The 13,187-nt window shown below is 40.1% G+C and overlaps 1 pseudogene; it reads right to left on the bottom strand.

The window, feature by feature from the left end:
* Nucleotides 1–5,225: 5,225 nt before the first annotated feature.
* LOC132797812 (putative nuclease HARBI1) lies at nt 5,226–11,217 on the bottom strand (annotated as a pseudogene).
* Between the last annotated feature and the right edge of the window lie 1,970 nt (nt 11,218–13,187).

The following is a 13,187-nucleotide window of genomic DNA, read 5'->3' as shown; positions in this document are numbered from 1 at the left end:
ACCATCAATTCGACGTATTGTAGAAGTACCCATGCTACGCCGTTTGAGTTGCTTTTTGGCATCAAGATGCATACTAAAGACGACCTCATTTTGAAGCAGATCATTGCCGACGAGATGATTCAGATGTTTAACGACAACAGAGACGAGCTCCGAATGCAGGCCAAACAGCAGATAGCGAATATTCAAGATGAGAATAAGCGCTCCTACAATCTTCGACGAAAGCCAGCTACAACTTACAAAGTCAACGACCTTGTAGCTATAAAACGCACTCAACTAGGAGGTGGGCTTAAATTAAAAGCTAAATATTTTGGCCCCTACCGTGTGACGAAATCAAAACCGAATGATACCTATGATGTAACCAAAGATCCGGTGTTCTATGAGGGACCGAGACAAACTACCACATGTGCGGAATTCATGAAACCATGGGTTCCAGATGGCGACTGCAACGACGACGCATTCGAGGCGAATGCATGAGAGGATGGCCGAGTTGTGGAATGGGTCTGGCAACGCCAATCTATCCCCTATCGATGATATAAAGTAAAGTATCGATGATATGAAGATAGGAGTATCGATTGAGAAGGAGTATCGATTGAGAAGGAAGTCGATACAAGAGACTTGGAAGATGACTTGTGTGACGACGACGAGAAAAGCAAGACGTGCTAACGACGACCGCGACGTATATTTTTAAATAATTAAATTAATAAATAAACTAAATACAATAATAATTAAGGATTAAACTTATGAAATAATAAATAAATATAATCATAAAACCAATCCCACATTTGTGAAATGATCTTCACAACTTTGTTGTTCAGCGGAAAGGACTTTGGAGGGAGAGCGCACATCTTCGACAGTCCAAAACTTCAGCAAGGTCTTGTCAATCGAGCTCAAACTTTCTTCCTGATAGCTCAGATTGACAGTCATCTTCTGGTGAGATTTTTCACCAGGAGTGTACCGCCCCGAGACAATCCACCCAAGGCTTGTCTTTTGGAGGATTCGACACTCTGGACCTTGCTTGATTTGGCCAACGGACAATAGGTCAAAGAATGTTTCAGCGCCGATAAGAAGATCAATTTTCTGCGGTTTGAAGAAATTGCGATCCGCTAGCTGAATATTGTCAGGTATCTTCCAGCCACTCACATTTACAGTGTGATCTGGCTGATAACCTGAGATCGATTTGAGGATCCATAAATCGATCGCGTATTCATTGTAGCCAACTCGCGACTTCACCTCAGTATGTATCTTTTCTTAACTTGAGAATTGGATTCACCAATGCCAAGCAAGCTGATGCACGAGTCTTCTCTACGCAAATGCAGCCGCTGAGCTAGTTCCTCAGTCACAAAATTAATTTGTGACCCTGAGTCCAGCAAAGCTCGGGCTAAGACGAAATCGCCTGAATTCGTCTTTATATTGATGACTGCTATGGCCAGGATCACTTTATCCGACACGGTCGCATGCATCGCATGTGAAGTGGATGGACGATCAGGCTCAACAGCGGAGAGACTCGGGGTGGTAACGCTCTACTATTTGTAGTCGCAGAATATATGTGCAGCAACGTATGATGTGAACGGCTGCACACACGACACTTTTGCCTTACATTTGGCGACAGTGTGACCCTTCCGAAGACAATTTATGCATAATGCAGTTGTTTTCGCGTAGTCGAATCTCTGTTTAACTGCCAAGGCAGCAAACATCGAGCAACTCACGATGGAATGATCTTCGGAATTGCAATATTCGCATATTTGGGTCTTTTGATCAATCTTATCTTTGAGCGTCGTACACGAAAACGAGCTTTTATTAAGCTGTTTAGTGGAAACGGCTTGACTATCGGACTTTGTCGAATTCTCAGCTGACAAGTGCTGATATCGACGATTAAGCACAGTTTCACACTCACTCCATAATGGAATTTTCGTGTAATCTAGCTGCTCATCCCACTTCTTCTTTGTCATTGCATCAACTTTGTGCATGACCAGGTGAATAAGGATTGCATTTGCAATCTTCTTATCATCACCTATCGACAACAAAGATCCGTATATCGCAGAGACAGTGTCAATCAAGTTTCGCAACGCTGAAGCGGAGGGCTGCGAAATCTTTGGCAAATTGAAAAGAGCAGTGATATTTTCATTAAATATCAGACAATCATTGTCATATACTCTTTTCAAACTTGCCATTGCTTTCTCATAGTTGTCCTCGGTGACTTGAAACGCTCTCACCGTTCCAAGAGCCTCACCAGAGAGACAAGAAATGAGATGATTGAATTTCTCAATGCGCGGAATTGAATGGTCATTGTCAACAAGAGTCTCAAACAAGCTTATGAAATTTTTAAATTCGGAATACTTTCCGCTGAACTTTGGCAATGAGAGTTTAGGTAGACGGGTACGAGGAGCGGCAATCGGCTGAATCGATATATTGGCGGATGAAGTATCGGTCAACGATTTCACCATCGCCTTCAGCCTTGCCTTTGCAGTAATGCAAATCTCTTCTAACTCGCACCGGTAATCGTCATATTCGTCAAATGTCTCAATTCTGCTTTGATATTTGAGAGCATTTTCAATATGCGACGACAACATCTCAAGCCTGCACTCTAGCTCTGTCAAATCTCGACCGATCGTGTCATCGAGAATTTGATTATTAACTCTGCAAATGCTCTTCACGCAAATAGCAAGTTTCTTTTTAGAGCCTTCAAGAGTTTCTTTCGAATTCATTTTTATTTAGGTTATTAGAGGAGACGACAAAAAATATAAAAATAAAATACAAAATAAATCTTGTTGCTTCTAACAACAACAAAAAGAAAATTAAAAAATAAAAAATTATTATTTTGAACTATTTTTTTTATTTTTACTTAATTTTTATTATTATTATTTTTAAATTGTCCTAAGCTAACCACTAAGCTTTCTCGGACAATAATAGGGGAGTACACAATTCGAGGGAGCAAACGAGATATCGCACTGATATGCTCAACCAACGAATGTAGGGGAGCGAGTTCTAAGCGCTGCAAAGCGCGAGTTATACATTTGTCACCACTTACCACTTCCCATCTCATTTGTCACCACTTACCACTTACCCAACATTAACACATACAAAGCATTCCATTAGATCGGGATTGCGATCGTCAATTATGTAAACATAAACATTCAAACTTCCACTATAAACTAATAACCCAAACTGGGACTGCTAGCTTCTTTAACGTAAACATAAACAACCAAGCTTGCAATCTCTTGCAACTGAAACTAATAACGAATCTCAACCCAAGTCCCATTATAAACACTAACCACAACTCCAAAGTTAGAATATGCTAACGTAATTATAAACAACTCAGACGGTTTGGCTGCCGCCAACATCCAAGTATATAATAGCACTTCTTGCACAGCTCAACTTCAGTTTGTATCAATTCTCTGAATAAACCAGTTCAAATCTACAACACTGTGTACATTCTTATTTATTGAAATACAACTCATGTATATATATGTCAAATATATATAACTGGCGCAGCCGGTCTGAACGGACGGATAAATTAATAACACACTAAGAAGTAACATTTGAACTAGCTGAAAAGGCATAACAAGTGTTATCGAAAGTGAAAAAGTTAAAACAAAAACAAAACACACACTAAGAAGTGATATTTGAACTTAGCTAAAAGGCATAACAATTATCGCCAAAAAGTGTAAAACAATAGTGGCATAAAAGGGACAAAGTCATAATTGTGCAACTAAACTAAAACTAAACAATCCAGTGGCAATTTAACAATCAAAGATAAAAAAATATACAGGCATGCTCCGGTTTTCACTTTTGGTTTTCGTTTTCGTTTTGAAATCGAAAACGACAAAATTGGTGCTCCCGTTTTCACTTTCACAAGATTTTTCGAATTGCAATTCGAGAAAATTTGACTTGCCGAAATGAAAAGTAAATGCATTTTTCTATATTAAATTGGATCTTATTTGCAAAAGGAAAAAAGTAGTTGACTCATTGGTTTATTGTCGTTCTTTTAAGACCGCCAGCAGATCAATTAGGCTTTGTAATTATTTTTAAAACGACTAATTTCTGACCCCACCTCAAATTTGAATATCAAATTTTGCCGTCGGCAACAACAATTTTCGTTTTGGTGAGCGACCGATAGGTCCGACACCATGAGTTATCGCCTAAGCTGCCATACCTTCGATAGAATGAAAAGCAAGTTAAAAATACTTGTATAATCAAACGGATGGCGATAAATTTGTTGAAGTTGGGTAAAATATGTTTTTAAAAATTAATTAATTTAATTTAACTAGTTATGTGCTAAAAGTGTATAAAAAAAGTTGTTGGAATAACCGGAATGAAATGCATTAAAAAGGTGGCATCCCCATTTTTTGTGGGAAACAGCTGATTGCCGTTCAACAGAATTTTAAAAATGTAAGTAAAAAATTTATTTTTATGAAAAACAAAAATACTAATATATTGTTTGCAGGGGAAAACACAAATCAACATTCCAGGATGAAGTCATTCTAAATTTTATGCAGGACAATGAAGGTATGGCGCGTGGATTCGCCAAAGGCGATCGTGTGGCTTCAGAAGCTAAATGGAGCGAGCTTGCAGGTGCATTGAACGCAATTGGACCTCCGATTAAAGATGTTGCGGGATGGAAAAGGTATGAGTATCCCCAGAATTATGACAAACTAATATATTTTATAATATTACATTCCAGGTTTGGTGCGATTGGAAGGCGAATATTCGCAAAAAATTGCCCAGAATAAGGCAGAGGTCAGGGCTACGGGCGGGGGTCCTTACTGCCAGCAACCGCTGACAGCCATGGAAGAGGACGTGGCAAAGCTCTGCGGACTCTTTGAGATGGTCGAGGGAGTTGGTGCTGTGGCATATGGAGCACCAACAACCACCATAATAGAAGAAGAGGTGGCTAAGGAAAAAGCCGAGGAGATAGCCACAGAGGAGGAGGAACCGAGCCGCAAGCGTCGCCGCACAGCTGCTGAGGTTGATTTGCAGAGTCTGTGCGTAGCTCAAGTTGAGGAAATGAAATCAATCAATGCAGCAATGTCGAAGCATTTTCAAAAATGGAAAGTCTTGCACAAGAGGACTTGCTTTTAAAAAAGAGCATTTTCAAAAAATGGAAACTCTTAGAGAAGACGATTTAAATTTAAAAAAGGACCTAATCTTAAAGTTAGAACAAATTTTAAAAAATAAGAATAAATAAATTTTAATAACTAAAATGAATAATTTGTTTATTTATTTTGTTATATTGACAGAGATACAGCAATTTCGTCGCGTACAGATGGTCCGTCATCATTTCCTTCAATGTCGTTATCATTTATAGCCTGTTCAATATCCTCCAATTGAAAGTCTTCACTTATTGACAAATTCCGTCTTCTACATATGTTGTGCAGAGCACAGCATACGTTAATAATTTGACAGCAAAAATGGGCTGATAATTTAAGCATCGTTGTAAACAACGGAAACGGCTTTTAAGAACACCAATTGTTCGTTCTATTATGTTTCTGGCTGCAGCATGTCTTAAATTAAATCGATGCTGATGCGTCCCAATCTCTGCGCTCCTGTAGGGAGTTAACACAAAACTCTCCTGTGCGTAGCCAGAATCTGCCAAAACAAAATATTCATTTATTGTTCTCGACAAATATTCCCTGGCGCTTGAATGATTCCAAATGAAAGAATCATGACAGGATCCGGGGTGCGTCGCATCAATAGCGATAATCTCCATATTATAGTTGCAAACCTGTAGGTAAAAGTAAAATCTTAACGTAACTATAACCAATTTAGACATTCTACTTACAACCATGGCGTTCATGCTGTAATAGCCCTTTCTGTTAAAAAACAGAGGCATTATTTACAGGTTTCAATATTTTTATATGAGTTCCATCCACGCAGGCGACTATTCTTGGCAGTTGATATCTGCTAAAGAAGTATTCGCTAGATTTCCGCATTTGCTAGCTAGACATCTGAAGGCAAATTGTGTCCTGACAAAGAAGCCTGTCCAGCAACGGAATAAATATATGGAGAATTTTCCCAAATGTGCTTCGTCCTATATTTATATGGTGGTCCTTGGCGACTGAGAACTGATAACATCCAGTAGCAAGATATCGCAACACAGAAGCCAATTGCATAGAGTGAGACAGTGTCGTTACTTTTAAATGTGGCTTCACTGTCTCCAATATGTTTTAAAAGTGTCTTTATCAATCCTAAATGATTGGACAAATCTGCAATAAACATAAATTAGAGGCAAAATTTTGAATGTTGCAAATGTGACTTACCGGTCGTCAGACATATTAAAAACACATGTATGTAAGAATGATGTAATATTGTTTTATAATTATTAATAGTTTTATTTAATATAGGTACGCGGGTGGGAGTTTTGTAATATAAAATACACGTTTTAGATTAAATGTATCGAATTGTTCAACTTAAATCTCAGACGACCGTTCTGCTTGCGACTTTTCTCTCTTCGCGTTCTTTCTCGACTGTGTTCTCCTCTTCGTCCTGTGTGACCATCTTTTCGTAGCCTTTAATACCACCTTGCTGCTGCGGTCTGGCAACACGTCTACATACTACTTTACACTCGGCCCTCCTGATCCTCATCATCCGTCTCGGATGATAACAGCTCTTCGTTCTCTGCCACGAACTTCCACAGCTTCATGTTGTCGCAGCTTGTCGTTGTGATGTTTGGTCCTTCGACGTTAGATGCTGCTTTCTTTACATCATATCGACCGTTGCGTTTCACATTAACGATCTTGTATGGACCCAGGAATTCGCTCGCCAATTTACGCCCTGCTACGAATTGTGTTCTTTTGATGGCAACGAGGTCACCAAGCTTGTAAATACTTTCCGAACGACGTTTCTTATCGTAGTTGGCCTTGTAACTTGCTTGAGCTTTCTCAATGTTGCGTTTGGCTTCGGCACGCAGATATTGACGTTCTTCGTTAAATTGTTCGACTAACTCTCGATTCAGCAGCTCCAGTAATTTATCGTCGACCTTATTACGAATCTTAGTACCAAACATTATCTCAAATGGGGATGCGTGTGTAGACGAATTCACGTGCGAATTTATAGTCCTTTGCACACTGGATACGTGTTTAAACCATTTGGACGGCTCTTCTGCAGAAACTTTTGCGATAATCGAAAGAATGGTGCGATTGACCCTCTCGATTTGACCATTGCCTCTAGCCACTCCTGTCGTTGACCAAACGTGCTCCACCATATTAGCACTTGCAAACTCCGCAAATCCATTTGACGTGAAAGCGACACCTCTGTCGCTAACGATGCGCATTGGGAAACCGAAAATGCTTGCCCATTCGGTTAGCTTCTTGACAACTTCTTCGTATCCTGTTGACTTAACTGGGAAAAGCCATACGAACTTGAGAATGCATCGACTACTGCCAGTATATACTTGTAGGCCTTTGAAGTCGCATCCATGGGGCCTAGATGGTCGATATGCAAAGTATGAAGAGGTACATCTCCCTTGTCAATACAGTGCAAAACCCTCTTGCTTGCCTAACTTCTTGCTATGGATGATACAACGGATACAATTAGAAATGTATTTTGACACCTTACCCTCCAAGTGTGGTATAAAATACTGCTGCTTAATGCTATGCATTGTCTTTTGCACAGCAAAATGGCCATCTTCGTGGGCGTTGGCTATCACCTCACGCTCCATCATCTTTGGGACCACCAAAAGCTCGTTTCCCGCGACTTGTTTAAAGAGTAGACCTCCTTTCATCTTGTAGTCTTCGTACGGACCTGCTTGAAGGCTTTGAACTACTGCCTTAACATGTTCATCCTCTTGCTGAGCCTTCACCAAGCGAGCATTAAGTTCCGTTGACACCATAAGGACATTCTGTGGGTAGCGACTTAGATGATCTACGTGTTTCATCTTTTCTCCAGCACGGTGTTCTATATCGGGAGTAAAGCCTTGTATGTAAAGCACCCATTGCTGCACATCTCTTGGAACATCTTCTTTGGTCGTTGCTTGTTTAAAAGCTGCACAGTCGGTTACTAGCTTGAATCGGATTCCTAGCAGATAATGACGGAATTTCTTTAATGCTAAATATGCGGCTTTAATTTCCAAACAGTAGCTATGCTTCTTAGATTCAGCTTCGGACGCCTTTTTGCTCCAGAAGTGGACAGGATGAAGCTTTCCATCGAACCACTGCATCAGCATTGCTCCGAACCCTTCTTTGGATGCGTCAGTATGTAACTCAGTAGCAGCATCTCTGGCGTATATGTGCAAGATCGGTTCACAAGTTAACAGCATTTTTAACGATTTTATTGACTCCATCTGTGCAGGACCAATCTTAAACTCGGCGTCTTTCTTCAATAAGTTGAATAGTGGTCGAGCGACTTCAGCGTATCGGGGAATAAACTTTCTGAAAAACCTGTCAGGCCAAGAAACGACTGAATATGTTTGATGTTTTGGGAGTTGCGAAATGTCTAACAGCTGTTGTCTTCTCGGATCCAGGCCAGATCCTTCCATTTTCTACCATATGCCCCAAAAAACATATGCGCTGCTCCAGAAAACTGCATTTCTTCCATTTTATTTTTAAGTCGAACTCGGCTGCTGTTTCCAGTACTCTTTTCGTTTTTTCCATACATTCGTTCACGGTTTCGGAATATACGACAATGTCGTCCATATATAACTGCATCACGTCTTCGTTTATAAGTTTTTGAAATATATGGTTCACGAACCGTATAAAGGCTGCTGGTGAGTTCCTGAACCCGAATGGCGCTTTATTAAATTCAAATAAGCCTTCTCGTGTTACAAAAGCGGTGAACGGTTTGCTGGCCTCTTCAACTGGCACGTGGAAAACCCATTTTCCAGATCCATGATTGTGAAATACTTAGCGGCTTGCAGCTTTTCTAGAACGTCTTCAATAAGTGGCACCGGGAATTGATCTTGCAACACCATACTGTTCAATTTGCGATAATCGACGCAGACCCTTAGCGTTTGATCTTTTTTTTTAACAACGACGATTCTACTAGCTACGTGTGAAGACGATTCACGCACAATACCTTTTCAAGCCATTCGCTTACTTGATTCTTAACTGCTTCTGCTTCACCTGCGGATAAGCGACTTGGCGACTGACGAAATGGTTTTATAACTCCATCTGGCGTGATGCTCAACTCGATTGGGCACTGCTTTCGTGCGCCAACTCTTTGAAAACTTGTATCGATTAATTCCATTACCTTTTCTTTGTATTGAGGCGCTACTGCAATGTCATTGTGCTCCTCGAATACGCTGAGAACATCACCTGAATATTCCATTAAGCACTTCTGCTCAGAATCAAGGCTTTCGAATATGAATCCATTGGCATCAGCTGAGAGCTTGAATTTCTTGATAAAGTCATATCCCAACAGCGCACTATACTCCATCGCACTATTTGGCACCACCAAGAATTTGTGCTCTGTGTGCAACTGGTCGATCTTTACACGCGCATTGAAAAAGCCTATTGGTGTCGTGCACTTATTGCCTAAGCCACGCAAGGTAGATGCACTTTTAAACATGTCAACATTGTTCATCTTTTCCATCACATTTTCATTTACAATAGTGACGTCAGAGCCAGTGTCAACCAGACAGTCAACACGCACATCATTTATAAGGATTGCTTTTAGACGACGCTGATCTGCAACAATGTGTACTTTGTTGTTACCTTGAGTACAATTGCGGGATATATGCCCGTTCTCATTGCAACGGAAACACTTAACTTCGGCTTTGCATTCGTTTCGTTTGTGATCTGGTGAACCGCAATTATAACAATGTTCTTTACGTGATTTGTTTGCCGCATCTTTGCTAGTATAGCCCACTGTACTTGAGTCACTGTTCTTCTTCTCGTTACTTTTCTTTTCAGGTTCTTGTGTCAGTTCATAGATTTCGTACTCTGCCTTAAGTGCCTTATATGTCATGCACCGGTACATAGCACATTTGTACTCGCTTTTATCTGTAGGCCATTGACAATATGACGTATCACTGCTGCCTCTTCGACATCGCCTGTACTTGCCAGCTTTTTCATTTGGAGAATATATTCATGGAACGATTCAGACTTTTTCTTTTTACGATCGCGCAACAATTGATGAATATCGGCACTGTTCCAAGTGCACTTGAACTCTTCAATTAGCTTCTCTTTCAAGTTTTAAAGTCACACACCGATTCCGATTCCAAATACAATTTAGCCGCACCAGTCATCTTAGCCCTAGCTTGGACATATTTTTGTTTTTCCGACAGTTCATATGCATCGGCATTGCATTCGAAATTTTCAAACCATTTCAGCACTGGCACCGTTGTACCGTCAAATTCGTTGATAATTTTCTCAAAACCATTGGCCGCAATCCTGACGCGATTCTCCCTTTGCTCATCTACTTCCACTTTCAGCGCCATTAGTTGGATTAGCTGCTCCAACTTGGTAGAAACGTTTATGTCACCTTGCAACGCCATATGAAAATCCAAACTTCCTTGTGAATTTGTTGTTATTTCATGATCCCTTCCATCTTCTTTTTAATACTTAAAATTGTGTTCTTTCCTTTTCTTTATCTTGTGTATGCTTGTGTTTCGTATTCTTCTGCAATACACACCAAACACCAACTGACAGACGAATACACACAATTGTAACGGCTTTTTCTTCTCTCTATACGCTTTGGTACGCCGTCTCTGTCGCTATTTCACCACTGCACGCAATCGAGACTTTAATGTTCTGCATATACACCGACGCGTTTGACCTTGAACACTAAATTGTTTTTCACTGTTCTATTTCAACTTTGGGCTGATTATTGTAATTTCTTAGTCTCACAACTTCACAACTTTACAACTTTACAACTTTTACTCCAAATTACCAATAATCAGCTTTTTCAACGTAGACAACTTTTCCAATCTGTTTTCAAGTCACCGATTTTATTACACTCACGCACACCGGACCGGTTGAGCCCCCAAATGTAAGAATGATGTAATATTGTTTTATAATTATTAATAGTTTTATTTAATATAGGTACGCGGGTGGGAGTTTTGTAATATAAAATACACGTTTTAGATTAAATGTATCGAATTGTTCAACTTCGCGTTCATTCTCGACTGTGTTCTCCTGTTCGTCCTGTGTGACCATCTTTTTCGTAGCCTTTAATACCACCTTGCTGCTGCGGTCTGGCAACACGTCTACATACTACTTTACATGTATTACATCTTAATTGCTTAGATTTTCTTAAGTCAATTAACTTTTGCTTTTCTTTTGGCTTCAAAGATGCAATTGAAAATAAAAAGGCATTTTTCGCGTTGTTTGCTGCTGACCAAACCTCAAATCAGCTGTTTCGGCAGCAAGAAATGATGAGAAATGAAACGTTTCGATAGCAAAACGATAACTAAAACTTGTGAAAACCGGAGCACCTAAAAACGAAAATCTCGGTTTTGGTCCCAAATCGAAACGAAAACGAAAAGTGAAAACCGGAGCATGCCTGATAAACTTTAAAATGGAAAACGAAAATATAAACGAAATGCAGCATTGCATTCAGGCTCTCACTCAAATTGTTGTTCAACAAATGCAACTACCAAATGTGAACTCAAAAACAAGAGCTAGAAACCAGATTGAAAAGGAAACTCGATATCTTCCAACATTTACTGGACAAGATGGTACTCTCCATGGATTCATTGCTTCAGTGGACCAGATTATGCAGGAATATGCAGATGATGCGGATCAGGTTTTCAGCGTTATATTCAACACGAAGATTCAAGGACAGGCAAGAATAGTTCTCACCATCAACACACCGACAACGTGGGAGGAATGTAAGGAGAAATTGCGACATCATTACCGGCCAAGAATGGACCAAATGGGTTTGACTAGGAAGATCAACAATCTCAGAGTGACATGTATTAAAGATTTAGATATTAAGGTAAGGTACATAGTGGAAGAAATAACAGACTTTGCTGTATTTGAAAATAATGAAAGCTTAGTAAATATATTAAGTTCACTATTGATTCAACGAATAAAAGAATTAGCTGCAGGCTCCATGGCAGTCTCGCTAATGCCATTAACAACAGTGCAAATGGTTAGAAATGAAATTGCTAAATATATCGGTCTAAATTTTGGAAATTTAAATCAAAGATTGTTAATTACAGTGTGATCTGGCTGATAACCTGAGATCGATTTGAGGATCCATAAATCGATCGCGTATTCATTGCAGCCAACTCGCGACTTCACCTCAGTGTGTATCTTTTCTTAACTTGAGAATTGGATTCACCAATGCCAAGCAAGCTGATGCACGATTCTTCTCTACGCAAATGCAGCCGCTGAGTTAGTTCCTCAGTCACAAAATTAATTTGTGACCCTGAGTCCAGCAAAGCTCGGGCTAAGACGAAATCGCCTGAATTCGTCTTTATTTTGATGACTGCTATGGCCAGGATCACTTTATCCGACACGGTCGCATGCATCGCATGTGAAGTGGATGGATGATCAGGCTCAACAGCGGAGAGACTCGGGGGTGGTAACGCTCTACTATTTGTAGTCGCAGAATATATGTGCAGCAACGTATGATGTGAACGGCTACACACACGACACTTTTTGCCTTACATTTGGCGACAGTGTGACCCTTCCGAAGACAATTTATGCATAATGCAGTTGTTTTCGCGTAGTCGAATCTCTGTTTAACTGCCAAGGCAGCAAACATCGAGCAACTCACGATGGAATGATCTTCGGAATTGCAATATTCGCATATTTGGGTCTTTTGATCAATCTTATCTTTGAGCGTCGTACACGAAAACGAGCTTTTATTAAGCTGTTTAGTGGAAACGGCTTGACTATCGGACTTTGTCGAATTCTCAGCTGACAAGTGCTGATATCGACGATTAAGCACAGTTTCACACTCACTCCATAATGGAATTTTCGTGTAATCTAGCTGCTCAACCCACTTCTTCTTTGTCATTGCATCAACTTTGTGCATGACCAGGTGAATAAGGATTGCATTTGCAATCTTCTTATCATCACCTATCGACAACAAAGATCCGTATATCGCAGAGACAGTGTCAATCAAGTTTCGCAACGCTGAAGCGGAGGGCTGCGAAATCTTTTGGCAAATTGAAAAGAGCAGTGATATTTTCATTAAATATCAGACAATCATTGTCATATACTCTTTTCAAACTTGCCATTGCTTTCTCATAGTTGTCCTCGGTGACTTGAAACGCTCTCACCGTTCCAAGAGCCTCACCAGAG

The sequence above is a fragment of the Drosophila nasuta genome, unplaced genomic scaffold (genome assembly GCF_023558535.2).
Source record: "Drosophila nasuta strain 15112-1781.00 unplaced genomic scaffold, ASM2355853v1 ctg235_pilon, whole genome shotgun sequence".
NCBI lineage: Eukaryota > Metazoa > Arthropoda > Insecta > Diptera > Drosophilidae > Drosophila > Drosophila nasuta.
Note: the sequence above shows the minus strand (reverse complement) of the source record. Positions and strands in the feature narration are given on the sequence as shown.